Genomic DNA, 27,518 nt, shown 5'->3' on the forward strand with positions numbered 1-27,518 from the left:
TTTCGCAGTCCCGAGAATGGGGAGAGGACTTTGGAAAGCGGACTAGGGAACCTGCACAGGCGGTCCTTTCGCAGGTGCCTCGCTTCCTAGAGAGCCCCAGCTTTTCCTTCTGCAAAATGGGCCACCAACGCCTACAAAGAACCCTGCTGCCCCGGGCCGATCCTCAAAAGGTTGAGTATTCCTAGCTGGATTGGAGAACTCCCCGCCCCCAATTCAGGCTTGGATTCCAAGCCCGGCATCTCCGGAGCCCAGCTGGTTACCCACCGTCCACGCAATGGGACATCAGCGAGTCTCTGTCCCGAGACTGGGGGACCGAACAGCTCGAGGAGGCAAGGAGGCGGGGCCCACCGCATGTAGTTTTGCATATCTCAGTCCAAACCTGCTGGAGGAGGGACCAATGGAAAGTTCAGCTGGGTGGGGAGTTGGAGGGCTAGCCCTGGCTGTGTGGCCTGGTCCTTGCCTTGGTGGTGACACGGGGCACTCGTAAAGCATCCCTAGCGTGTTAAAAGGGCTTTACATTACCTGGGTCATTTCCCTCACCCAAGAGAGTGATAAGCAAGAGGTACCCCTGCACTGTGAATTGAGACAAGAAGACTGCGGATCCGGGGCTATGTTCTGGTGAGCCCAAGGTTCTGAATCCTGTGCCCTTCCCACCTTTTCACAGCCTCAGGTTTTCAAAGGAGTTCTCTCTGCTGGCCGTTCTGCCTTGTCTAGCTACCACAGACCCCCTCCCCGAGCAAGGTCATTTTCCTCCCAGTTGAGGTAAGTCAGAAGAAAATACAGGGTCCAGTAACATGCCCGTCACTTCCTGACCCAAGCTGTGTCCCGAAGGCTCCCTTCTGTGGGTGCCCTTCATTGCCTGCCCTATCTCTCAAACCACTTCTGAGGCCCTTTCTTCCCAAGCTCCAGTCCCCCCACTTCAGTACACCAATCTCGCCCTAACCACAGCCTTTGTGCCAGCTCTGCCTTGAGCAGAACCTCACACTGCAATATCAGGCACCTCTGTCTCTTCTCCGCCAGCCAATATCAGGTTCCGGGTGCTGAGGCCAGACATGCTATGTACCCCTCCACACAACCTAAGGAGCCTCCTGGGCTCCTCCATGCCAGTCACTCTCAGTTATTGCCGGCAAAGAACTAACCACACCCCCTGGTTATATATATATATAACCAGGTCTCTGTCCTCTATATATCTCTCTCCCACCAGATTGTAAACTCTCTGAGGGCAGGAACATAGTAGTTGCTCAACAAATGCTTGTTGGGAGGGGGGATTTATTGTGTATATTTTGCCTTGTACCAGCATGGACAGACATGGTTATGGTGGTTCCTGGTTGAGTCCTGTAGCCTTGTTCTCCAGGCCTCCATTGCAGCTCATATAAACCTAGAGTCACGGACTTTTGCATACCGTTTACTTTCTCCATGAGTTAGAATGTTCCCATTAACACCCCAGGTCTTCAGGGATGCAGTCCTTGGGGCGGGAAGCCTCTAATTTTCCTTTATGATTCTCCAATTGCAGTGTTATCTATCTTATGCCACCCACAGGAGCATGAGGTGGTCCTGGCAGTTCTCCAACACGGAGTGGCGTGCTTACGTGTAAAACGGGCTCCATAACACTTGCAGGTTTTATGATTAAACGCCAGGATCTTAGTGAGCTCCGTGCTCTGAAGCTGGAGTAGAGTCAGCAGAAGGACAGGTGCTGGAATCCCCCAAGAGCAGCCTGGAAGCTGACTGTCCCAACGAGGTACCAGGAAGTCGAGGGAATCCATCCTTTTAGAGGTGCTGAGTGGAAGTGGGGGGCATAAGCAGAGTTCTCTGCAGTAAGGAGGGACCTCTGTGTTACTTTCTTCATTTACATAAATGCCCAACAAAAGCCACATAAGTAAAGAAGGGCCCGCTGAGGCTCATGGTTTGAGGGTCTGGCCCATCATGGCCGTGGAGACATGGGTGTACTGACTTCTTTCTAACAATGGAAAATGGTGGATTCTGGATCCATGCCTTCACGGAAAAACAGGCTTGAGGTCAGAGAGTGGCAGAGCCATACGTGTCCCAGCCCCGTGTGGTGCTCACGGAATGACCTTCCCAGGTCACCATGCTAGCAGTGCCCAGCAGTTATCTGGGGGTGGTGCACGTGTCCTAGCATAAACCACACTCCAACGTCAGAGCTCCTGTGCGACTTTCTGTCTATGGGGGCAAGAACTCACTGCTTTGTCTTAAACCACTGTCTCTGTTAAGGATGTTAAGAGGCATTGTGGGGGCTGTGGGTGGGCTGGAGCTCTCTGCAGGACCCTGTGACTAGGTCCCCAGGAAGAATGGCAGGTACTGGCCTGTTTCTAGGCTGTGGGTAAGGGGGTGGAGATAGTGGAGGGGATGGAGGCAGTGGTTGGATGGTGGAAATGCTGCAGCTTGATCCTGAGGCAGCTACGAGGGACTGTCCAGCTTGAGGCAAGGGCACAGGTGAGTAGAGGGGCAGAACAGCTTTCCTCTCTGTTGTATAAGCATGATTCAGCTGGTTCTGGAACTTACCAAGTACGAGGAAACATTAACCAAGCCAGGACTGTGGCCTTGGGAAGTCAAGGTGAGCAGGGTAAGTGACCCAAACTTGGTTTGGTTTTCTGGAAGCAGGGTCTCACCATGTACGTCCAGGCTAGCCTGGACCTGGAGACTAATCTCTTCACTCAGCTTTCTGGGAATGGGATTGCAGGTGTGTGTCACCAAACCTAGCTACAAACTTTCTTTCTGGGGGCAGTGTTCTCCTCTCTTGGGACCTCACATCCCACCTTGTAAGCCACAGCTAACACCCCACTCCTTGGAACCTTTCTCCAGAGGTCACAGTGGTCCACTGCATTTCTCCCTGGAAGAGCCCACCATGTCTTTGACATAGAATGTAAAATGGGTGTTGTCCTCAGGCCTCGCTGTAACACTAACCTTTTTTTTTTTTTTTTTTACTTATTTATTTATTTTTATTCTTTTTTAATTAAAATTTCCACCTGCTCCCCATTTCCCATTTCCCTCCCCTCCTCCCAAATATTGCCCTCCCCCCACTTCCCTCCCCCTATCCCCACTCCTCTTCTCCTCCCCCCACTCCATTCCCCCTCCCTCTCGATACTGAAGAGCAGTCCAAATTCCCTGCCCTGCGGGAAGACCAAGGTCCTTCTATCTACGTCCAGAAAGGTGAGCGTCCAAACAGGCTAAGCTCCCACAAAGCCAGTTCATGTATTAGGGTCGAAACCTAGTGCCATTGTCCTTGGCTTCTCATCAGTCTTCATTGACCGCCATGCTCAGAGAGTCCGGAATCAACCCATGCTTATTCAGTCCCAGACCAGCTGGCCTTGGTGGGCTCCCAATAAATCAGTTCCACTGTCACAGTGGGTGGGTGCATCCCTCGTGGTCCTGATTTTTTGCTCATGTTCTCCCTCCTTCTGCTCCTCATTTGGACCTTAAGAGCTCAGACCGTTGCTCCAAATTGAGACTCTGTCTCTACCTCGATCCATCGCCAGATGAAGGTTCTAAGGTGATATGCAAGATATTCATCAGTATAGGATAGGGTCATTTCAGGTTCCCTCTCCTTAGTTGCCCAAGGTACCAGCTGGGGACATATTCCTGGACACCTGCGAACCCCTCAAGAGTCAAGTCTCTTGCCAACCCTAAGATGGCTCCCTTAGATAGGATATATACTTCGCTGCTCCCGTATCCATCCTTCCTATATCCCAACCATCCCAATCCTCCGAGCTCCTCCCATCCTCCCCTTCTCATATTTCTCATCCCATTTCCCCTTTGCCCCATGCCACCTCACCCGCAAGTTCCCAGTTTTTGCCCTGCAATCTTGTCTACTTCCCCCTCTCCATGCGGATGACTATATGATTTTCTTTGGGTTCACTTTCTTATTTAGCTTCTATAGGATCACACATTATATGCTTAATGTCTTTTATTTTATGGCTAGAAACCGATTATGAGTGAGTACATCCCATGTTCCTCTTTTTGAGTCTGGGATACCTCACTCAGGATAGTGTTTTCTATTTCCATCCATTTGCACGCAAAATTCGAGAAGTCATTGTTTTTTACTGCTGAGTAGTACTCTAATATGTATATATTCCACACTTTCTTCATCCATTCCTCCATTGAAGGGCATCTAGGTTGTTTCCAGGTTTTGGCTATTACAAACAATGCTGCTATGAACATAGTTGAACAGATACTTTTGTCATTTGATGTGGCATCTCTTGGGTATATTCCCAATAGTGGTATTACTGGATCTTGGGGTAGGTTGATCCCAAATTTCCTGAGAAATCGCCACACTGATTTCCAAAGTGGTTGCACAAGTTTGCATTCCCACCAGCAATGAATGAGTGTGCCTCTTTCTCCACAACCTCTCCAGCAAAGGCTATCATTGGTGTTCTTGATTTTAGCCATTCTGACAGGTGTGAGATGGTATCTCAAAGTTGTTTTAATTTGCATTTCCCTTATCGCTAAGGAGGTTGAGCATGACCTTAGGTGTCTTTTGGCCATTTGAATTTCTTCTGTTGAGAATTCTCTGTTCAGATCAGTGCCCCATTTTTTTATTGGGTTCATTAGCATTTTAAAGTTTAGTTTCTTGAGTTCTTTATATATTTTGGTGATCAGACCTTTGTCTGTTGCAGGGTTGGTGAAGATCTTCTCCCAGTCAGTGGGTTGCCTTTTTGTCTTAGTGACAGTGTCCTTTGCTTTACAGAAGCTACTCAGTTTCAGGAGGTCCCATTTATTCAATGTTGCCCTTAATGTCTGTGCTGCTGGGGATAAACGTAGGAAGTGATCTCCTGTACCCATATGTTGTAGAGTACTTCCAACTTTTTCTTCTATCAGGTTCAGTGTGTTCAGACTAATATTGAGGTCTTTAATCCATTTGGACTTGAGTTTTGTGCATGGTGATAGATATGGATCTATTTTCATTCTTCTACACGTTGACAACCAGTTCTGCCAGCACCATTTGTTGAAGATGCTCTCTTTTTTCCATTGAATACTTTTAGCTCCTTTATCAAAAATTAGGTGTTCATAAGTTTGTGGGTTAAAATCAGGGTCTTCTACTCGGTTCCATTGGTCGACTTTTCTGTTTTTATGCCAATACCAAACTGTAACACTAACCTTTGCCTTGAACCACAGCCCATGTGACTACCTGAAAACACAACATCTCTCTTTTTAAAGAGATGAGGTGTGTTCAGAAAGTTCGAGGTCTTTCTTACGCCATATCTCTGCAATAGTGGGCGGAGCCTGTGGGCCACGGTCGGTCAAATCTCAGTGTTTTTCTGAGCATCCCAGTGCCCAAGAGAGTAGGAGGCCTGCAGATGATCCCTGATGCTGACACAGAGAGGGGCAGGTGCTCCTCCCCCACCCAGGGGTACACAGCAGGGGTCAGAGGAGAGAGGATCGCTGTTAAGAGAGAGGTCTGGATCACAGGTTGGGCGGGGCTGCAATAAACATCAAAAAGAAATGAGGACATCCCAGCCAGGAGAGCAGAGAGGAAGGTTCAGGGTGCATGCAGGGAGGGGCGGGGTCATCTGTGAAGTTTGAAATCCAGGTCACCAGGCAGCAGTAGAGGAGCTGGAAAGGTCAGGGGTCACTGGCAACAGTGTCACTGGACCCTGTGTCCCAGTGGTAATAACACTTATGATTTTGTAAGATAGTTCACAAAGCATCTTGGTAACTAACATTAGGTTCTTAATTGCTTTTTCTTAAATATATATATATATATATATATATATATATATATATATATATATAGCCAAAGGATATAATTCAGACTTTAAAAAAGGAGGAAAACCGATCCAGTGATGACATGGATGAGTCTTGAGCTTGTTATACTGAATGAGGTTAAATCATATTAACTAAAATATACTGGAATAAGCCAGACTCAGAGGGACCTAACGATTCACATAGGCGAGGCTCCTTGAGCACTCAGAGTTACAGGAAGGGAGTTTGTGGAGCCAGGACTGGGGAGGCTTGGGTTTAAAGTGGATGGTTTCAACTTGGAAAATTGAAAAACCTTGGTGATGGGCAGAGCAGGACGATGGGCAGGAGGATGAGGGGTGAGTGAAGGGATGACGGCTGGCAGGGACCACTACGTAACAGTGAACTCGCTGAATGTGGCAGAACAGGGGGCTTGGAAATGACTAACGTGGTGGAGGCAGGAGGATTAGAGTTTCAAGGTCACCTTGGTTTCCTCGGGAGCTGGAGGGTAGCCTGGGCTACATGAGATGCGGTCTCATAAAACAGAACAAAAACTGAAAAGACAGTTTCCACCGACCATCCCCTTAATATCATAACCCGACCATTTGGCATTTAAAAAGAAAAAGCATAAAAGATCTATTTGACCTTGTGTCCCCACCCCTGGAGCAGAAACAGTGATAAAATCCTGCAGGAGCAGAGGCAGGAGCCTGGCACGCCGGGACAAGATGTAGTACCAGACCGGGAGGCCAGGATGGCAGCCCATCCCAGAGCCAGGGGCAAAGCTGTGGTCTCTGGTCCCCAAAGCCCTGAGGAGCAGGAGTCTGGAGCATTAGTAGATCCCAGAGGACAGCATGTGGAGTGGCCACAGCCAAGTGACACAGCAGCCTCAGGGGACCCAGGGACACCCCAGCTCCTCCTGCTCTGCTATAGGATGAGATCAAGGCTTGATCCTCAGACTGGCAACACTGGGAAGTGGTGGAACCTTTGTGTGGTGGACTCTGTGGAAGGTCTAGAGACATTGGCTCAAGGGGACTGTGGGACCCTGGAACCCGCCTCTCCCTCTGTTCCCTGTCCCGCGAGTAAGCTCTTAGCTCTCCTGTGCCCCTGCCATGCTGTGCTGCCCTCATCCAAAGCCCATACAAGGGGCCAAGTGATCATGGACCGAAACTTCCGAAGGAGTGAGCTGAAACAACCCTTTCTCTTCGTCAGTCAGTGACTTCGTACCATGATTGCGGCCTGCCTAACACACCTCCCTCCCTCTCTCCTCTGACAAGCCAGAACTTTCTGTTGTACTCAGCTGCAGGCACAGGCCTTGCAGGTCAGCCTCCTGGCACATGCCCAGGGAAGGCTAGGAATGGACATAGCACAGAGGTTGTGTCAGGGTCAGGAGGGAGCCCAACCCCTGTGGCACAGTGGAAGAGGCTCACATGATGCTATAGTGACAGGCACGTGGTAGAGTTAAGGAGACGATTACAGCAGGCAACCATGCTCATGCATGGACACTCCAGGATGAGAGGCAGACAGAGGACATGGTGCAGGCAGACCTAGACATGCACATGGCATGTGGCTCTGTGGTACAGCATTGACCTGGCACATGATGTCCTGGGATGCTCATTCAGTCACTCATCCTTGTACCCAGGGATTCCCAATGGCTGAGTGAGCTAGAAGCCGCCTGCTAGGCAAAGGAGACTGGAGACCGGGCCGCATAGTCAGCTGAGGTCTGCGGTGTATGGTATGGGGGCAGAGGGAATGCCAGGACTGTGTACAGGTAGGTGTGTGAGGCTAGCAGGTCAGGTTGGGGGACAGAGTGGCTGCTGAGGGCTGGCTGGGGGTCCTCTGGAACCTCAGAGAGGGAACTGCGTTCCACTGATGACCAGAGCCAATGCGGAGGCTGGCGTTTTCGAAGTGTCTGCCCTGGGAGGGGAAGGTAAAGAGATGAAAAGTGAGACGGGGCATGGACTTACGGAGGGGATGTAGAGTCTCAAAGCCACAGGGAAAGACCCAGTGGAGAGGGGAAAGTTGGCTGTACAAGAAAAGAAAGAATTTGCAATCTCTGCAGCTCCTGAGAAGGATGGGGTGGGCATGAGGTGGGGTGGGGGAGCCATCAACAGACAGATTGGGGAGGAGTCTTCCTGACACCTTAACTAGGAGAGCAGGAGAGAGGGGAGGGAGAGTGAAGATATGTGTGGGTGTGGGTAGAAGAATAAATAAATGGAGAGCTTTAAAGAAGGAGATGATAGATAGATAGATAGATGATAGATAGATAGATGATAGATAGATAGATAGATAGATAGTAGATAGATGATAGATAGATAGATAGTAGATAGATAGATAGATAGTAGATAGATGATAGATAGATAGATAGTAGATAGATAGATAGATAGATAGATAGATAGATAGATAGACAGACAGATAATAAATAGGTAAGCCCATAGATGGATGAACAGACAACTAACTAGGAGAAACACCCTAATTTGCCTTCTGTTACTGTGGTAAACACCATGACCAAAAGCAACTTGGGGAGGAAAAGGTTTATTTGGCTTACTCATCCCAATCACAGCCCATCATAAAGGGAAGTCAGAGTAGGAACTCAAGGCAGGAACTGAAGCAGAAGCCATGGGAACGTTGCTTATTGGCATATTCTCCATGACTTACTCAGCCATATTCTTATATAACCCTGGGCCACCTGCCCAGGGCTAGCACTGTCAGCAGTGGGCTCTACCCTCACACATCAGTCAGGCCAATCTGATGGGGGCATTTTTCAACTGGGGTTCCTGTTCCCAGATGACTCTAACTTGTGTAAAACTGACAAAAAACAAAACAAAAACAAAAACAGAGCAGGAAGAAAGGGATGGAGGGAGGAATGGAAGGAAGGAGGGATGAAGGAGGAAGGAAGGAAAGAAAGAAGGAAGGAAGAGAAGGAAGGAGGGAGGGAGGGAGGAAGAGACAGGATGAAGGAGTGGATGTGTATGTAGATATGTAGGGATGGGTAGAAGGGAGGAAAGGCTGGAGAACAATTGTAAGAATGGATGTATAGATGAGTGAATTCGTAGATGGACAGATGGATGGACTAGATGCATGGAAGGAAAGAAGGGCAGGAGGAGATGAGGAGGAGCGATGGTATCTTAGCTAAGGCTTCTATTGCTGTGAAGAGACACCATGACCACAGCAACTCTTATTGAGGTGGCTTACATTTTCAGAGGTTCAGCTCACTATCATCATGGTGGGACATGGCAGCATGCAGGCAGACATGGTGCTGGAGAGGAAGCTGAGAGGGCTAGGTCTTGCACAGGCAACAGGAAGTAGTCTATGACACTGAGCAGAATCTTGAGCATATATGAGACCTCCAAGCCTGCCTCCATTGTGACACTTCCTCCAACAAGGACACACCTCCTAATAGTGCCACTCCCTTTGGAGGTCGTTTTCTTTGCAACCACCATGGATGGGCATGGAGATGGATGGTAGCTTTCCCTTGTCTGTGTTTCTGGTGGTAAAAGAGATTCTACCTTATGGCTTCTCTGCTCTCTCTGAAGAACAAAGAAAGATCATCTTTGTTGGGACATGCTTGTTGAAGTCATCTGCTGACAAATTCAAGGGTAGTTGTGGATGGCAATATCAACAGTGGATGAGGTAACCAATTCCTTGAGGCTGACAAGGGGTCATACTGGGGCAGATGATTGAGAACATATGGACAGAGAGTGGGAGGCAGGGGCCTGAAGACCCCTTTCCATGATGTCACTGATCCTTCAGCCCCTCCTCACAGGGTCTTTCCTGGCCTGGCCCTCTCAGAGTAGGTGTCCCTTTCCTTTGCTAGTCTGTGTTCAGGCCCACTCACCATCTCTGAGTGGGTGAGCAAACCCACCCTACAGGTACAGTTGGCTCCTTCTGTTCACCCCCATCTCCCACAGAGACCACAGGTGCTGAAAGGGACTGGCCAGCTTGTCATGGGACTGATCCCACAGAAAGCTTTTACTTAGCTCAAAGGCCTCTAGACTGATGCCAGCCATAGCCAGTACGAGGTCCTCTTGGACAGTTCAGAGGCCACTCAGCCATCTCTGCTTGGACTCCTGTCAGAGGTGTGGAGTTAGTGTCCTCTGTGGGTGTCGTTGTCCTGACCACTGCAGCTCCTCCATAGGCACCGTCTACCTCTGCTTTGAGTCCCATGAGGTGTTAACATATTATTTGTATGTGAGGTGATGGCAGTGTTGACATTTGCACCCCAACAGCCCAAATGCTTCCCTAGTCTCCCTGGAAACCTTTCTCCTCTATAGTCCGTCTTTGCCAGCAGTTCTGAGAATGTCCCTTCTAGGAGGAAACATTTGAGAATGCCAACGCTGCAAATTCCCTAGCTCCCTCACGCCAAAGGCAAGTAGCAGAGGTGCAGAACATTGCAGCAGGCGGCCCCGTTGCCTGGAAGGGCACTGTCCTGGAGAATCAGGCCCCGGGACAGATTAGAGCAGGGAGACTAGCTACTGAGATGGGCGGATTCCTGTGTTACCTCACTCACTTCCGTCTCTCAGGCAGACTGGCTTTTCAGACTGGGAGCTCAGAGGAGAACAAAGGCATCCAAGGAAACACACACAGTGAGAGTTGCCATGTGTCCCGTGGCTATTTGTTAGCTGCCTGACTCATGATTCTCCCTCTGGTAGCAGAGCCCAGAAAGGGACATTTGTTAGCTCATCTCAGTCTCCATAACACCAATGCCCTGCCTGCAGTGAGATGAACTCATTCATTCTATAGATAGATTCATGACCCCAGACAGCACCCTGGGTCCCAGCAACTTGAAATGTTCCCAATTGCACATAGCTATGAGGGCTGGCAGGCAGGATCCAGTTAGGCAAGGGCAGGACAACCTACCCCAGTAGGCCCTGCTGGCTTGGGAAGCTGGGAAAGGGAGGGAGGGAGAGGGGCAGGCTCTGGTTTCCAAGCCAGGCTAGGCTCTGGTAACTCAGGTTGAGCAACCACCACTGCATGTCAAAGTCCCCAGGCTCTCCTGCTGTGCTCTAAGGCTGTTCCAGTAAGGGTGACTATGGGTACTACTCCTGTGTGGGAATCTGTGGGTTCCCCCTGGAACTGATGCTGTGGGCTCATAGAATGTCGTTACTGGTCAGAGAGCACAAGTCCAGCTATGCCACACTCCAGAGAAACCATGTTCACAGACACAGAGCTTAAAACTGGTGCAGGAAGTTAATTCCCCATGACTGCAGGCACCTGGGAGAATCACTCCGGTTGTCGTGGTCACCATGCTGTGGCAGACAGGCCATCAAACTCCGCCAGTATTGGAATAAGCAGCCACTGTGGAAGATGTGGAACCCTGTACCCCAGAAGCTCGGTGTAGAAGGGCAGGCTGTACCCAGATCCGTGAACTCTGGATAAACTCTTAGCACGGTGATAGGCCGGCACTGTCTTGAGTTTGAAGGTACAGTAAAGAATTTATTTTTTGGAAAATGCAGCTTAAGGAACTTTGTCACTGGCCAGACCTGGATAAGGAGCAGATGTCACTGGATCCGTGGACATGACAGAAAGACAGATGGGAGCTGTGCTTTCAGCAGGTGGGAAAAGAGCTTGGCAGTGGAGCCAAGCAGAAGCCTAGAGAAAGTTCAGACCCAAGTGCCCCCGGGGATAGGGGAGCCTTTGGGGAGGGCATGTATAGGCGGAGGTCACTCTGGGTGAAAGAGGACCTGCAGAAGGGCACACCTGGGGAAGGATACAGCACGCCCAGGTAAGACAAACTTGGGGAAACACACATCTTGGGAAAAGGGTCCTCCCAATGAAAGAGCACAGGGAGAGTAGGCTTAGAGGACCTGGAAAACTCCAGAACAGTGCGGAGGGTACAGGTGAGTGATGGACAGCAAGGACTACATGAGGGTTATGATGCACTGAGTCCTGTCCAGCTGAGTATGAAGCATGGCTTCTTCCTTCCCCCTCCCGTTTACAGCTGTCGCCGTCTGTTCTGACTATGGCAGCTGGCAATGAGCCTTCTGCAGAGCAGATGCTCAGCCTGGGGCCTCACAGGGCCCTGAGCTGCTGTCTCCTCCCCCCTGGCCCCTCTCAATTAGCTCTCTGGGTTCCCCTGAATCCCCAGGGAGGCCTCCTACACCGCTGCTTTGACATGCAGCTATGCAGTTTCTGTTCTTTGCTGTTCACCTGGCACTGCCCTCCCTACAACCTGCAGCCTGCAAGAATCCTGGGATTACTAAACATTGTGGTGAACAGCTTTAATCCTATCACTGGGGAGGTGGGATCTCTGAGTTCGAGGCCAGCCTAGTCTATATCGTGAGTTCTAGACCAGCCACTTCATAGAAAAAGCAAAGAGGAAGAAAAGGATACTGCCTGTGAGAGACATGTTCCGACTCTGAGGCAGGATACTGGCTCCTAGAATAGCCCCGTGCACAGGGATGCTTGGTGAGTACCCCGATCTAGCATATCATCTCCAGGGGTCTGTGCGTGGGAGAGGACACGTGCACAGGCCCTCACCTGTGCCTCTCCTTCACCTTCCCTTAGGTTCCAGGGGCGAAAGGAAGCCTCCTGCCCACCATACAGCCTCAGATGCTCAGGGACCTCTTCCCCCTCAGCGCGTCCCCGGCACGTCCTACTTGGCATGGTCCTGGGAACCTGACCAGGGCAATGCAGACACACAAAAGGGAAAGCTGGGCTGGGGCAGCCTGTGCTTGCTCTGATGGAGGGCACCTGTTACCCAACCCAGACACTTAGTCTTTATTATGTACTGCAGCACAGAGGGATTAGGCAGTATCAGTAGGAGGTCTCTGTGGGGGAGCGGTCTCAGGTTGCAGTCGCCTAGAGGGGGAAATGCAGCTGCTAGCTTTTGCACAAACTGGTCAATAATTTGTAAATCCTGGTACTTGGACAAGAGGCAAATTTTGTCACTCTTCTGAGCCTCACTGGGTAAAGGCTTTGCCATTTCTCTGGGTTTGAGACATTGGGGTCCTTGAGATGGCTGTGCCCATGCCAATAACACACATTCATTCAGGACTTCATCTGCTCCGCACTCATTCCTTGCTACAAATGCACCAACATCCAAAAACAAACAAACAAACAAACAAAACCCCCGAAACTAAACTAAATATCCCTTCTTTTATTTTTGTATTACATCTTATCTCCTCCCTCACCTTGGTTCAAACCTCTAATACAGACTCTTTCCCCCTTGGCTTTGGGGAGAAGACACAGAGTCAGGCCATTGTAATCTTACACACTGAGCACAATGGAGTTTTCACTAGAGACAAGTAACACCTGTAGACAAAGTCTTCCCTCCATAGGCCGAGGTACCATTGCCTTGGCCAGTGTCACTCGTTAATGCCATGGTTTATTCACACCTGTAGAGGAAGGGGTGGTCAGAGACCCTTACCAGGCCAGTCAGGTCCTACCTGGGGGCTTCTGGTTTCTTCTGGGAGGTCATCGCCCGCTTGGACTGGGCACTCAGGGCTTGGCAGAGCTGCCCACTGTCAGCTGTTCATGGGCAGAACTGAGGCAGCTTGCTCACTTGGCACCCACGTGGCTCTCCACTACCGCCACGTTTGGCACAGAGCTTGGGTGACTCGCTCACTTGGTGCTACGTTTGCCCACTACTCCCATCACTGGCATGTGCTTGAAGTCTCCCTTCCAGACCCACCAGACCAGCCAGCCTTCGCTGCTATCTTATCTCAAGCTCAGAGTGCCGTGACGTCGCGATGGCACAGGAGAACACGTCCAGTCCTTCAGAGGCAGTACCAAAATTTCAACTTTCCTGGAAATTTCCCAATACCCAAGGTCTGCCAATGAGCTCATCGTGGAGCCTCTCCCGGCCTCCCTGGAGGGCTGTGCCAGGAGCTGGATGTACCCAGGGGTTGATGCTGTTTCCAGACATTTTTGTTATTGTGGCTGTAAGAGGAATCTATACTCATTTAAAGGGTGGTTGCTAGGATACACACATGAGCGCACCCTCTGTGTACTGGTACCCCGTCAACGTTCACTGCTCTTATCGTGATTTGGGAATGCCTGCTGCTTCTCTGAGGGGGAGCAATACTTCTCTGCTCTGAGGACAGCAGCCCCGGCTAGTGAATCACGGCCTTACGCGGTTCCTCTAGGCATGTCCTCCTGGTTTTTAAACCACTCCTAAACGTGGTGCTCTGAGCCTAGGCAGGTGGCTGAGGGAAGCTACTCTTCCTTGGGTGGCAGTCAGTGCCAGCTGGGACTGTCAGTTAACTGGAGACAGCTGGGTGTCTTGAGATAGCTGGATTACTGTCACTAGGAGCCTCAGCAGACTCCTGACTCAGCCACTGTCAGGAGATCCAGGCAGGAGCTGTGACCCCTTAGACCCTGGCCTCAGAATGCCATTTCCACCTTGATCCATTGGCCAAGCAAGACATTAAAGGCAGACCCAAGAAGCAAGGCAGCAGGAACGGGGCTAAGGCGGGGAGGGAGCCGCAACAGAGGGGGGACCAGTGCTGGAATATCTCACTTCCCGTGTGCAACAACTACGCATCCAGTAAAAATAGAGATGAGACGACAAGAAGGCATGTAGACGCAGACGACAGTCTCCAAAAACGGCCACACGACGTTGTTATGCCGCTTGTTTTATTGCTGTGCTTTGGAACTAAGCCTGCGGTGTGGTAAAGGTCAGGCACATGAGTACTTGGTTTTCATAAGGTCTTGGCTAGGTCTTGGGTTGTTGTTTTTTTAAAAAATAATTTCAGTGCCCAAACGTTCTCCATTCTAGTTCTAGTCTCCCCAAATTCACAGTTCCCATCACACACTGTCCCACTGGGAGGTGGGATATTTAAGGCTCCAGCTGACTTGCTTGTGCACATTAGCCCCTTGTTCCTCGATAGTCAGCAAGGCCAGAGGCATTTCCAGAAATGGTCACAGCACATAGATGGGAAGGGACATCTTGCTTTGTCAGATGAGGTAGAGTAGGCACACTAAGTCATACTGGCCACTAGAGGGAGCCCTGGGCTGTCTGCCAGATACTGGTAGATTCAGACCCATGGTAAACTAAGGGAGAATTTACATGTCATAACTGAGTCCTCCATTTTTGTGGCATGTTTTTATGTGCCATAGGTAGAATTATGAAGACTCCTTTAAATCAAATTTCTTCACCGCTGAATATAGGAAACCAATTCATGGATCACAAACAGAAATCACCTGCACCGCCCACTCTCATATTCTTACTATGTCCTCTCAGGCCAGCTGTGAACCACTGCTTATACAGACTTCAACCCTCCAAGCCCCTGATTATCTGGAGTTTCTCTTTTGGCAACTTAAAACAAACATCCTGGGTCAAGTGTAGTGGTACCCCTTGTATTTCTCAACAGCTTGGGGGAGCAGAGGCAGGAGGATGGTGAATTTGAAGGCAGCCTGGACTATATGGGGACACATCCTCAGGAGTCTTCTTTCCATCCCTTACATCAGGTACCTTGTCTGAGTGGCAGAATCCTACATCCAACCACACACCTGGCAATGCCAGTTGGGGATCTGATTGGTGTTATTATTTTTTATTTATGCGGGGGGTGTTGTTCGGGAGGGGGAGACACGAGACGCGCGGGGTTGGGGAAGGAGAGACGAGACACGCGGGGTCCCACGTGGGTAAACTTTAATGGGGGAGGGTAACATACAAGGAACGGGAGTGAAGAGACGAAAGGAAAAGGGAGGGGAGAGAGTGAGAGGCGGGCGAGAGAGAGCGGGCGGGTTGGAACGCCCATTTTTAAAGGGCTCTGGGCATTTTGGGAAAAAGTGTCCTTGCGCGTGCGTAGTTTTCCATTGTACCACTGGGGTTTGTAGTCCGCTTGGAGACTGTATTTTCTGCGCACGCGTGGCCTTGTCTCCAAAGGAACAGCATTCCACCCTTTTGGTTTTATTAAAAAAAAATTGAGGGGGGGGGTTGAGGGTCTTAACGGGTAGGGAATAGGGGCGTAGCCCGGTCTCTCATGACTGCTTCCTGCTGACTTTGGGCGTCGAGGGGTCCGGGGAGCGTCCTATTGTCCTGATGATGTCATATCGATGTTTTGTCCGCTGGCATCAAGTGGCTGATTGAAGAAATCGCATCTGTCTGGAGATTGTATCTGTCTGGCTCTTGAGTAGCTGGGTCACCGTTAGGATGCTGGAAAACAAGAGTTGCATTAGTAGAAAGAAAAAAAGTTAGAGGGGAGATTTGGGGTGGAGGGGGTGGGCTTCAGGAGGCCAGGGGTTAAGAATAAGAATAAAAAAGGTAAATGATACTTATTCCGTTGATTGAATGATACTTATTCCGTTCTGCTTGTGTCTGCTTTGTCCAGGTGGGTCCGGCTGGTGTCTTGGAGCTTAAAGAAAATGTCTCAAAAGAAATAGATTTTAATCATATATTCCTTAACATTTTAGGGGTCACTGCTGCAGTCAGTGACAAACCTATTATGTCAGGAACTTGGTTAAGCATTTGCTTATCACCTGAACCTCTTGGCTCTGTGTTTGATGATGATTCCGTGTAAGGAGGATTGTTCTGAGCTGTAGGGATGAACGGTTTCAGATGTGACAGGTGAATCCAGTGAGGAATTCCCTCGAGCTTGGCAGCTGTGGGAGTTAGAAGAATTACCCTGAGAGGACCCTGCCATTTAGGGGAAAGGGGTAAGGGACGTTGACCTGGAGGTGAGAATAAAACCTTATCTCCTATTTTAACCGGCGGTGGGCATGCGTTGGCACATGGTTGAGGTAGTGAGTGATCCGTGAAGTCCCACAGCAGTGAACGTAGGTGGAAAAGGAGGGGAGTGAGCAGGTGATCAGGAAGGGGAGAGGTTCCCGATGGGAGGCCAGGGGTTAAAACTGGCCGCCCATACATGAGTTCAAAGGGTGAAATGAAAAGAGGGCCCTTTGGGAGAGCCCGGAGCCTGAGAAGGGCCAGAGGCAAAAGTCTTACCCAGTCGAGGTGTAGTTCTTGTGACATCTTAACGAGGGCATCCTTTAAAGAGCGGTTAGTCCGTTCTACCTTACCTGAAGACTGGGGGTGGTATGGTATATGAAAATTCCAGGGGATTCCAAGTGCCCTAGACAGATTCTGAGAAATCTGGGAAGTAAACTCTGGGCCGTTATCTGACTGAAGAGAAGTTGGGAGCCCGAACCGCGGAACAATTTCTCGGAGGAGGATATCAGAAACTGTCTGGGCTCTCTTGTTAGAGGTGGGGAAAGCTTCAACCCACCCAGACATTGTATCCACCAACACCAGGAGATATTTAATTTTTTTAACTGTGGGCATATGAGTAAAATCCAGCTGCCAGTCAGTTCCCGGAAGGGAGCCCCTGGCTTGGTGAGTAGGGAAAGGAAAGCTACGATATTTGGTCCTGGGATCTGACTTTTGGCAGATCTTACAGGAGGCAGTGGTAGCCTTTAGGAACCTGATATCCTCAGGGAGTGAGCGAGGCGGCGGGCGGGAGTGGAGCCGCCCAGAGGGGCTTTGGAAGATCGCGGCCGAGGGACGGGGCGGGAGGGGGATGGGGAAGAATCCGAAGACGTTTCCGACTGTCTGTATGTCCTGCGGTGGGGGCGGGTGGAAGCCTCCACCCCCTCTTGCGACCTGCGGTGGGGGTGGGGAGAATTTTCCAGCCGCTCCCGGGACCGCTCCCGGGATCGGCGGGGGCGGGTGGAAGCCTCCACCCCCCCATGCGACCTGTGGTGGGGGTGGGGAGAATTTTTCAGCCGCTCCCGGGATCGCTCCCGGGATCGGCGGGGGCGGGTGGAAGCCTCCACCCCCTCCTGCGACCTGCGGTGGGGGTGGGGAGAGTCCTCCAGCCGCTCCCGTGATGGGCGGGGGCGGGTGGAATCCTCCTCGGAGGAACTGGGCGAAATCCCTGTAGATCCAGAACGGGAGCCTGTTGGGGAACTAGACGGAGAACGGTTAGGTGACCTGGAGGAGGATTTTCTGTGCCTAAAAGAAACTTTGGAGGAAAGGGGAATGGAAGAACCATCGTTAGATCTGGCAGAACGGGAAGGAGTAGCCCCGCGAGGCCGGGGAGGTGGAGGTTCGTCCGCGGGGTCCATAGCAGGAGCAGGAGGTTCCGGGTGGGGCGGCATTGCTAAGAACATGTGAGCAGGTGAGCACTGAGAGACAGTAGAAGGATTTGTTTTTAAAGCCATGTAAAAGAATGCCATAATATACATCATTTCTTTCCATTTAGCAGAACGGTGGCAAAAGTTAGCTAGTTCCCGTAGAATATCGGGGTCAAAAGACCCGCAAGATGGCCATTTAAAGTTCCCCTGTAGGCCGTAGGACGGCCACCTCTTAGAGCAAAGGCGGATGAGTGTAGATAATTTAACAGAAGGAATTAAGGCGTGGGGCTGTAGAGCTTCCAACAGCTGTCCCAGAGGAGAGGAAGGGGGAATTGGTTTTGAAGACTTAGCGCCCATGGCTAGAACCGTGAAAATATCCGCAGAAGGCACCCGAAGATGCCCCGAACACAGTTGCTCTGGACACAGGCGTCAGAGTACCCAGGGGACCGTGCTATGGGCTAGCTGACCCAGTCCTAGTTTTCGACGGGAGACGGGGGTCTAGGCTAGGAGGGGACAGTTACGCCCGAAGGCTGCCCGTTGCAGCCGAAGAACACCCAGGCCCTGTGAAAAGGCGTCCGATTTCACAGGGGGGGTGGTAGGACCTTGGCTGAGTCGAATTCAGCCAAGGTCGGGCCGCACCGTAGCGGCGGGCCGCACCGTAGCGGCGGTCACGATGAAGAAGAAGAAAGAAAAGGAATGAAACAGAGGACAGAGAACCAAAAGCCCCGGGCTTTTGGGCGCGGATAAAAACAGGTCTAGCCTAGGGCGGAAGGTCGGGGGAAGAGGGGGGGGTTAGCAACCACACCCAGGACACGCCAGAGGAAGCCGGGAGCTCGGCCGGCCTCCTCCAGGTGAGAGGGGATGGTTAGCCAGCCCAGGTAAACTCACGAATTAGCCGCTGACGGTTGGAGAGGGAGGGCCGTGTCGAGATGGCTGGAACACGTGGAGTGGTCGCAGGTCGTCCGGTTCTGACCTTGTCCCGGGGGAGGCCCCGAGCTCCAGGAGGCGCCAAAACCCAGAGCCGAGGCCTCAGGTGAGGGCCCCGGGGCGCGAAGGTCCCCGAGCAGACGGCACCAATGTTATTATTTTTTATTTATGCGGGGGGTGTTGTTCGGGAGGGGGAGACACGAGACGCGCGGGGTTGGGGAAGGAGAGACGAGACACGCGGGGTCCCACGTGGGTAAACTTTAATGGGGGAGGGTAACATACAAGGAACGGGAGTGAAGAGACGAAAGGAAAAGGGAGGGGAGAGAGTGAGAGGCGGGCGAGAGAGAGCGGGCGGGTTGGAACGCCCATTTTTAAAGGGCTCTGGGCATTTTGGGAAAAAGTGTCCTTGCGCGTGCGTAGTTTTCCATTGTACCACTGGGGTTTGTAGTCCGCTTGGAGACTGTATTTTCTGCGCACGCGTGGCCTTGTCTCCAAAGGAACAGCAATTGGCACCTCAGGTTTAGTTTTAGCATTTTGACAGCACAACTCTCCGTTCTTGTAGCCTTAGCCCCACGGCTTCCATCTTCCCTGCGGAGGTGGCATTTATTCCTTGGTCCTCAGGTGTACAGAGATCATAGCTAGCCTATTGCTGCTAAGTTTCTTCTGCACAACTTACAGTGCTGTGTTATGGTGACTGACATCCCTGAATCCCAGAGACTCGGAACAAATGTTTCCGTCCTGCTCATATTTACGTGGCCCTCGGCCTAGCTGGGTCTCTGTTTATGTTGTCTTCACGCCAGAAGCAAAGCTGAAGAGCCAGTCCCTACTGAGCTGCCAGGTCATGGAGGGGAGGGCAAGAACAGTCAGTAGCAACCCCCTGCCAGCCCCTAAGCTTCCTCTGCAACAGTGAGGACCAAGCCCAGGCAGGCAGCTGTGTTCTTATGAACCCCTGGGGACAACAGCACCCACCTTAGCTCTTCATAGATATGTCCGCAATGTTGAAGAAAAGATCAGCATTGTTCCTCTGCTACTGCAGCTTCTCCTTGGACCTAGGATCTAAAAGACTCATGAGGGTCAGAAAGTATCACGACGGAGATGTTGTCGCGGGTACTTTTAAATTGTTGTGACAAGACACGTTATCAAGGCAATTTGAGGAAAAAAAGAGTTTGTTGGCAGAGGGTGAGTCCATGAACCATCATGGCAGGAAATGTGGCAGCAGATAGGTAAGCATGGTGCTGGAGCAGTAGCTGAGAGCTCACATGTTGAGACAGCAACCACGAGGTGAGAGACAGAGAGAAGAGAGCAAGCACTAACTGGGAATAGTATGGGCTTTTGAAACTTACAAGTCCACCTCTGTGACATACATCCTCCAATAAGGCCACACCTCTTAATCCTTCCCAAACACATTGATTCCCAGGATCCGCATGGTAGCTTACAACTGTCTGTAACTACAATCTCAGGACATCTGAGGCCTTCTTCTGGTACTCACAGTGTGCACAGACATACATGCAGGCAAAATACTCATACACATTAAAACAGATAAAAACAACAATAACAACAAAAACCCAATAAAATGAGGATCACATGACCTGTAGCCCAAGCAAGTCCCTAAGGGGTGAGTTTGAGCCCACAGCTCTGGTGGGGGAAAGGGGTCATGAGAAAACCAAACACACCCAAAGAATTTCACCTTAAATTCCTGCCAATAGGGTCTTGGTTTAAAAGCCCAGAGTGTACCATAGAGTACCACAGCTGTGTACAGCTCTCTAGGCAGCAAGGGAAGGCCTCTAGGACAGACTGCTATGTTTAAAAAAAAAAATCCTTCGGCCGGGCGGTGGTGGCGCACGCCTTTAATCCCAGCACTTGGGAGGCAGAGGCAGGTGGATCTCTGTGAGTTCGAGACCAGCCTGGTCTACAGAGCTAGTTCCAGGACAGGCTCCAAAACCACAGAGAAACCCTGTCTCGAAAAACCAAAAAAAAAAAAAAAAAAAAATCCTTCATGCATGAAAAGAGCAGAGGGAAGGATATAAACCTCCGTTTGTTCCATTTTGTATTGCTCTAATGGTGTAAGAATCACACCAAGCTCATACGAGCTCCCATGGGAGCACAGGAGGACGGGGTGAAAGTGGGGTGAATTTTTCAAGTGTTTTTTTTTTTTTTTAGCATCTTGACTTTTGAACCATGTAAATGTATTACTTGTTCCTTCACCAGATGAATCAATTCTAAAGAGAAAGATAGAGTTCTGAGTGCACCCTAATCAGACTTGGAATCTGCAGCAAGGTACAGTCCCCGTGACAACCCACCTCCATATCGTTCCTCTGCCTTTTCTGTGTCCCTGAAGAGCAAGCCCTCCCCCAACACACACACACACACACACACACACACACACACACACATATGCGTACATGCACGTACCACAGACAAAACACACACACGGACACACGCACACACACAGGCACACATGCATGCATGTGTGCACTCACAATTCACACACACACATATACCACAGAAACCACACATACACTTCTAGGGCAGAATGGCACTGGGCTAAGATTGCCAGCCCCACAGGTCTTGGCAGAACCAAGCTGCAGGTCTAATTTGCATGGCAGGGGTATCCTGCTCCCTGGCCACAGTCCTGGCATGGCAACTCTCCCAGGAAAGCAGAGACAAGGAGCTTTGTCCTGTCAAAAATGGGGAACACAAAGGCCCGGAAACATGGATTAAAAGGAGGGGGCACCGGTGTGGCCATTTGGCCTGCCTGAGGACCCCTGCCTGTGGTTCCCTGTCTGTTGCCAAGAAGCCTGTGGTCTCTCACCTGCCTGGACCCGGGGACCACAAGCCCCAGGGTGCAGAAAACTTTTGCTTTGCAGCCAAGTGCACACTGCCTTGACTCAAAAGAGCCGTCCCTGTCTCCAAGGAAATGGGCCTTCCTCCCCAGGGCCCTAATGTCTGAAGGGATCAGGAGGGAGATGCCTAGTGGTTCTGGAAGGTTTCCACACCCTGTCCTCACCACTTATGAGTAGGAGAGTGCTGAGGAGGGACTCGGTGCAACCATCTCCCACAACTGTCCTTCCAAATGTGACGTGTGACACTGGCGCACACACACTTGCTGTCAAGGCTGGGTGGGAAAATTAAACACACACGCCCTGCAGCCCCTTGCCCAGTCCTCTGGCACGCTGTGGCGCTTCCAGGTCATCCTGCCACCCACGGACTTCAGGCACAGAGCTTCGGCTGTGTGTTCTTTCTGAGCGTGACCACTGTGCTGATCTTCCCGTCTGCTGACATACCCACTGCAGAGGTAAACCAGGCCTCTACCCTTCCTGTGTCTAGGGCCTTCTGTTGGCCCTGTCAGCACTAACGCCACAGGTGGTCCCCTGAGCTCCCTGAACTCTGCCATCCTGGGAATCCGTGACGTCAGCACTGTGTTCTTCACCATGCTCCTGTGTCTTCCTCGTCTGTTTATCTGAGGTCTTCACCTTCTCATTACGGATTTCTTGGAGTTGGTTGTTTGGTGGTCTGGTTTGTCTATTTGACTAGCTGGTCTTTGGTCTCTGGAGAAAGGGTTTTGCTATATAGGCAAGCAGGTCCACCTGCGCAGCCCCCTGAGCACTGTGATGTCAGGTGTATGGCGCAGTATCTGTCTTGGTTAGAAGTGCTTCCTGTGAGCTGTGACAATTTGTCTTTAAGTGATGTGTTTAGATTATCCACATATAAAGTTATTATTGATGCTGGGCATGGTGGCACACACCTTTAATGCCAGCCGTTGGGAGGCAGAGGCAGGTGCCCTGAGAGTTTGAGGCCAGCCTGGTTTACACAGTGAGTTCCAGGCCAATCTGTGATGCATCATTGGACCCTATATATACAAAGGTTATAATTATATAACTAGGCCAGTTCTGCTCTCTGATTCACACTGTTTTTCCTGCTGTTTTTGTTCAGTTAATTTAACATTTGTATTAGTCCATTTTCTCTTCTTTCACAGGATATCCGTATTTTTTTAAATTAGTGACTATCCTGGGAGTTGGACAATATCCTTTGCAACTATTTTTAAGGCACTGTGTTTTCTTGCAGTGCAAGATGAGACCCAGGGCTTGCGTGCCCCAGCCCCAAAGGTGCACAGTTCCCGCTCCTGCCTGCACCCAGGGTCTGCACCAGGCAAGGACTCTGCTGTGGAGCTGCCCCAGCCCCGAAGGTGCACAGTTCCCGCTCCTGCCTGCACCCAGGGTCTGCACCAGGCAAGGACTCTGCTGTGGAGCTGCCCCAGCCCTGAAGGTGCACAGTTCCCGCTCCTGCCTGCACTCATGGCAACGCTCCCATTGCGCTCAGCTATTCACTGCCGTGATCACACAACCAGCAAAGCTGCCAGCCCAGTGAACAAGTGGTCACCCATTTGCTCAGTAGGGAGAAAGTTAAACCCAGTAGTACCCTTTCATCTAGACCTCCAGCGCTTTCCCTGTTTTCCGCACAGGGGTTTCCAATCTGTATAATTTTCCTCGTGGAAGAACTTTTAACACTTTTTTCCCTTTTAAGATTTATTTATTTCATGTGATGACTGTAAGCTACACGTGGGTGCTGAACGCAGGTCCCCTGCAAGAGCAGCTCGTGCTCTTAACCACCGAGCCATCTCTCCAGTCCTTACCATTGCATTTCCTGCAGGATGAATCTGTTTGCAATGCATTCCCTCAGCTTTTATCTGACAGAACTTTTCTCCTTTGCTGCTGAAAAGTAATTTTGTTTTACGTACAATTCAAGTCATTGCTGCCAATGTTTTAAATATTTACCCACTCTCTTACTTTTTACTTAAAGATTTCTTCTTTAATTATAACTATGTTGTCTGCACCTGAGTTCGTATATGCCAGGAGAACACAGTGACCTCAGGACCCCCCCCGCCCCCCCCACCACTAACACTACAGGCAGTTGTGAAAATTCAGACATGGATGCTGGGAACCACACCTCTGAAGAGCAGTTTAGGACCCGTCTCTCCAGCCTCTACCCCCACTCTCTCCTTGCTCACACTGCCTCTGATGGGAAATCGACAGCTGCTCCCCTGTGAAGTAGTTTCTTCAGATTCTTTCTGGATTTTCTCTCTGGTTCTCTGATAAATATGGAATGGCCCCACAGGTGAGCTTTCGTATCCACTGCATTGCTGTCCCCTGAGATTCCTGGTTTCCTCTGGTGACTCCAGGGGGCTCCAGCTGCTGCTATGGGAGCGTGTCTCCCTCCTCTTCCCGCATCTGCAGCATGCCCCACCAGATGCGCTGTCTGGAGCTCCTCGCTATGGAGTTCTGCTTGTCTAATCTGTATTCTTTTTCCTCTTTGGATCCAGAGCTTCTGTTGACCTTTGCTCACATCTGGTCTGTGTTTTGCCCACTGAAGACGCCTGTCATTTAATGCTTTTAAACTTCCAGCATGTCGTTTTTGATGTTTATGACCCCGCCACATTGCTCCTTCTCTTGACTGCTGTCGGCGGCCTTCCAACAGGACCGCTACATATTCAGCCTATTCTGGCTCCCTGTTCAGCCTCCTGAGTCATGTCCTGTCTGGGTATTTTCTTCGCCCTTCAGACTACGCTTTTTCCTTTTAGGATATTTTGAAACTTTTTGCTGAAACCCAGACATGAGGTATTGGTTAACAGGAGTGGAGCTGAGTGTTAAATTTTATGTGATCCTGGCTGGAAACTGAGCTGTGTTTAACATTTGCTGAGTGTCTTAGTCAGTGTTCTATTGCTGTGAAGAGACACCGTGACCATGGCAACTCTTACCAAGGAAAACGTTTCATTGGGGTTGACTTAGAGGTTCAGAGATTGAGTCCATTATCATGGAGGGGGGCACGAAGGCACACATGGTGCTGGAGAGGCAGCTGAGAGTTCACATATGGAGCAGCAGCAGGAAGACAGTGACACTGGGCCTGGCTTGAGTTTCTGAAACCTCAAATCCCACCCCCGGTGACACCTTTTCTCCAACATAACCACACCTCCAACAATGACACTCTCTATAACCCTATGAGGGGCATTTTCATTCAAATCATCATACTGAGGATGCCGGTAGCTTCAATCTCTCTCTCTCTCTCTCTCTCTCTCTCTCTCTCTCTCTCTCTCTCTCCAAACATCTCAACAGTGTTTCTCTAAGTAGCCTTGACTGTTCTGAAGCTCACTATGTAGACCAGGCTGGCCTTGAACTCACAGAGATCCTCCTGTCTCTGCCTCCCAAGTGCTGAGATTAAGGGTGTGTGGCACCATACCTGGCTCTTCTCTGTTCTCTTGATTCCTCCTTATCCTGTGTTTCTCTGAGGACTTTTAATTTAGTGCATGCATATGTGTGGGTGCACTTCGTGACAAGTGGGGGGCATGTAGGAGAAGGTAGACACAGCTGACTCTGTCTCCTGGGAAGGATGTCCTGAGTGGTGGCAAACAGAGATATTTCTGAAAAATTCTGACCTCTCTCTGGCTTAGGAGAGATAGGAAGTCAGCTTTAGGGGCTGGAAGGCTGGCTTTCTTCTGTACAAGACTACAGTCCGGCAAAGTCCCGGCAGAACTGGCTTCCGTTAGGGAGAATCCACTAGGCGGGCTTATAAATGGCTACTATTCTCCTCCCTCTGTCGAAGGCACAAGACTGCGTTTGTTTTGTTGAGACAGGCTCTTTTTTGTAGCCCAGATGCCTTGAACTTGTAGTCCAGCCGCAGGCTCCCAAGCCCTGGATGTATAGGCCTTTTGCCACCATGCCAGGCCACAAGGTAAATATTTTTATGGCTCTTCACCACGAAAAACAGTGACCTTCCTGGACATCAAAGTGTGGGGATTTTACCCATGACTGTGACTTAGGAGCACCCCCACCTTCAATTCCAGTGAATCTCAGAATGGCATGTGCTTCCAGTGATCCACAGCCTCTGCCCCTGCTGAGCTGGCCTTGGCCATGTTTTCGCTGGTCCATGGTCTCCACCCAGGTTTCTGTTTCTGTTTCTCAGGACTGCAGTAACAGAATGCTGCAAACCAAATGCTGGAAGCAGAAATGTGTGCACTTGAAACGCTGAAGCTGGAAGTCCACAGAGGCAGCTGAGCACAGGACCTCGCTGCTTCTGAGACACAGGAAGAGACTCCTTCACCTTCTCCCAGCTTCTGGTGGGATCGCACACCTTGGCTGGCCTGGCTAGCCGTTGTGACCTCCTGGGCTCTGCCTCCATTGTCACACAGAAAGCTCCCCACCCTGCCCCGGGCTCTGTTCTATGTCTCTTCTTTTCCCACAAAGGCACCTTTCACCCTGGGTAGAGGACCCAACTCTACCAATGCGACCTCATCTTAAATAATTTAAATAACTCTATATTCAGTTCTATTCTTTCCCACGAGGCCCTGTGCTGAGGTGCTGGGAACTAGTTCCTCTAGCATAGCCTTGGTTGGGGTGCTAACTCTGCAGCACTCCTTACCCACCTGTCTCTACAGAGTTCAGGGCCATGGCTTGACCTCTCACCTACATCCTCAGTTCTTAGAGAACTGGAGGAAAACACAACATTGTTTGGTTTTGCGCAGAGTTGAATGCAGGCAATGACCTCTGAGCTCTTAATTCGTGGAAGCGGAAGACAGATGGCAATTGCAGGGCACAGTATGATTTAGCTCCTAACTTCATAAACTCTGAGTCCCAGGTGGAGCCATCATGGAAGTCCCCTGTGTGGCACCAACCCCCACACACTTGACACCTGCTGTCTACCTTTCGCACCTGGTCTTCCCCCCACCCCAAAGCTGAGGACCAAACCCATAGCCTTGTGCTTGCTAGGCAAGCACTCTACCACTGAGCTAAGTCCTCAACCCCAACACCTGGTCTTTTACCGAGCACATTTGGGGCTGGCTGGAATGGGTCCAGATACTCTGCGCACAGCCGTGGTCACTGCTGAGGTCTTACACACTCTGGCATTTACCCAGTGTAAGCCAACGCACGGTGGCAGAGTGCGATGATCAAGTAAAGGAAATGAGATCTGAGTTATGTCAATTCCATCATTTCACGTGACTCATTATTAGGGGATTGGTATTTAAAAATTAAAAATGGTGAAACTGTTCCGCCAAGTACGGGATGTAAGGTCTTTGTTAAGTGCAAATTTTAGTCCATTTACATACCTTATTACCAAACTTGTAAACTATGTTTCATATTGGTATTTGTTATTTTATACTGTTTTAAAAGGGGGCCAGAATGGTTGTTCAGTGGCTGAGAGCACTTGCTGCTCTTGCACTAGGCTGGGTTTAATTCCCAGCACTCACACTGAATAGCCCACAATTGCCCAAATTCCAGCTTTTACGCCCCCTTCTGGACTCCATAGACACCTGCACTCACATGCACATATGCCCACACAGATACACACACACACACACACACACACACACACACATTTTAAGCATAATATGTCTTGCCGGGCAGTGGTGGTACACTCCTTCACTCCCAACACTTGGGAGGAAGAGGCAGGCAGTTCCCTGAGTTTGGAGGCCAGCCTGGTCTACAGAGCAAGTTCCAGGACAACCAGGAAGGACTACACAAAAAAACCCTGTTTCAAAAAAACAAAAAGCAAAACAATCAAACAAAAAGTATTTTAAAAATTGCTTCAAAGGTAAAGAAAAATCACGAAAAATCAATAATACAGAAAAAGTTTTACCTCCTGGTATAGTCAAACTCTGCTTATTAAATCACTGATAGGAATCTTGTCTGACTTTGATAAAGTTAGACTGAGAAAAAGCAAGACTGAAAACTGAGAGGCAGAGGAGGAGGAAGCAGCAGGTGACTGACAGGTGTCACCAAAAGCAGGATTTCTTAGCCTTCACCTGCTTGTGATTCTCCTGCCCAGGAGGTTTTTACATGGCCCCAGGAATGTGAATACACAAGAGATGTGCAAATCAAACACAGCCTGATAAC

At 50.3% G+C, this 27,518-nt stretch overlaps 1 long non-coding RNA gene across 1 annotated transcript; it reads left to right on the forward strand.

Annotated features, from left to right (window-relative positions):
* The first annotated feature begins 37 nt into the window (after positions 1–37).
* On the forward strand, positions 38–26,561 carry LOC130869352 (uncharacterized). The gene is made up of 3 exons (XR_009056660.1): positions 38–170; positions 665–762; positions 25,591–26,561. It is a non-coding gene; the product is annotated as an uncharacterized LOC130869352 (long non-coding RNA).
* Positions 26,562–27,518: the final 957 nt, after the last annotated feature.

This window comes from Chionomys nivalis, chromosome 1, assembly GCF_950005125.1.
Source record: "Chionomys nivalis chromosome 1, mChiNiv1.1, whole genome shotgun sequence".
Lineage (NCBI taxonomy): Eukaryota > Metazoa > Chordata > Mammalia > Rodentia > Cricetidae > Chionomys > Chionomys nivalis.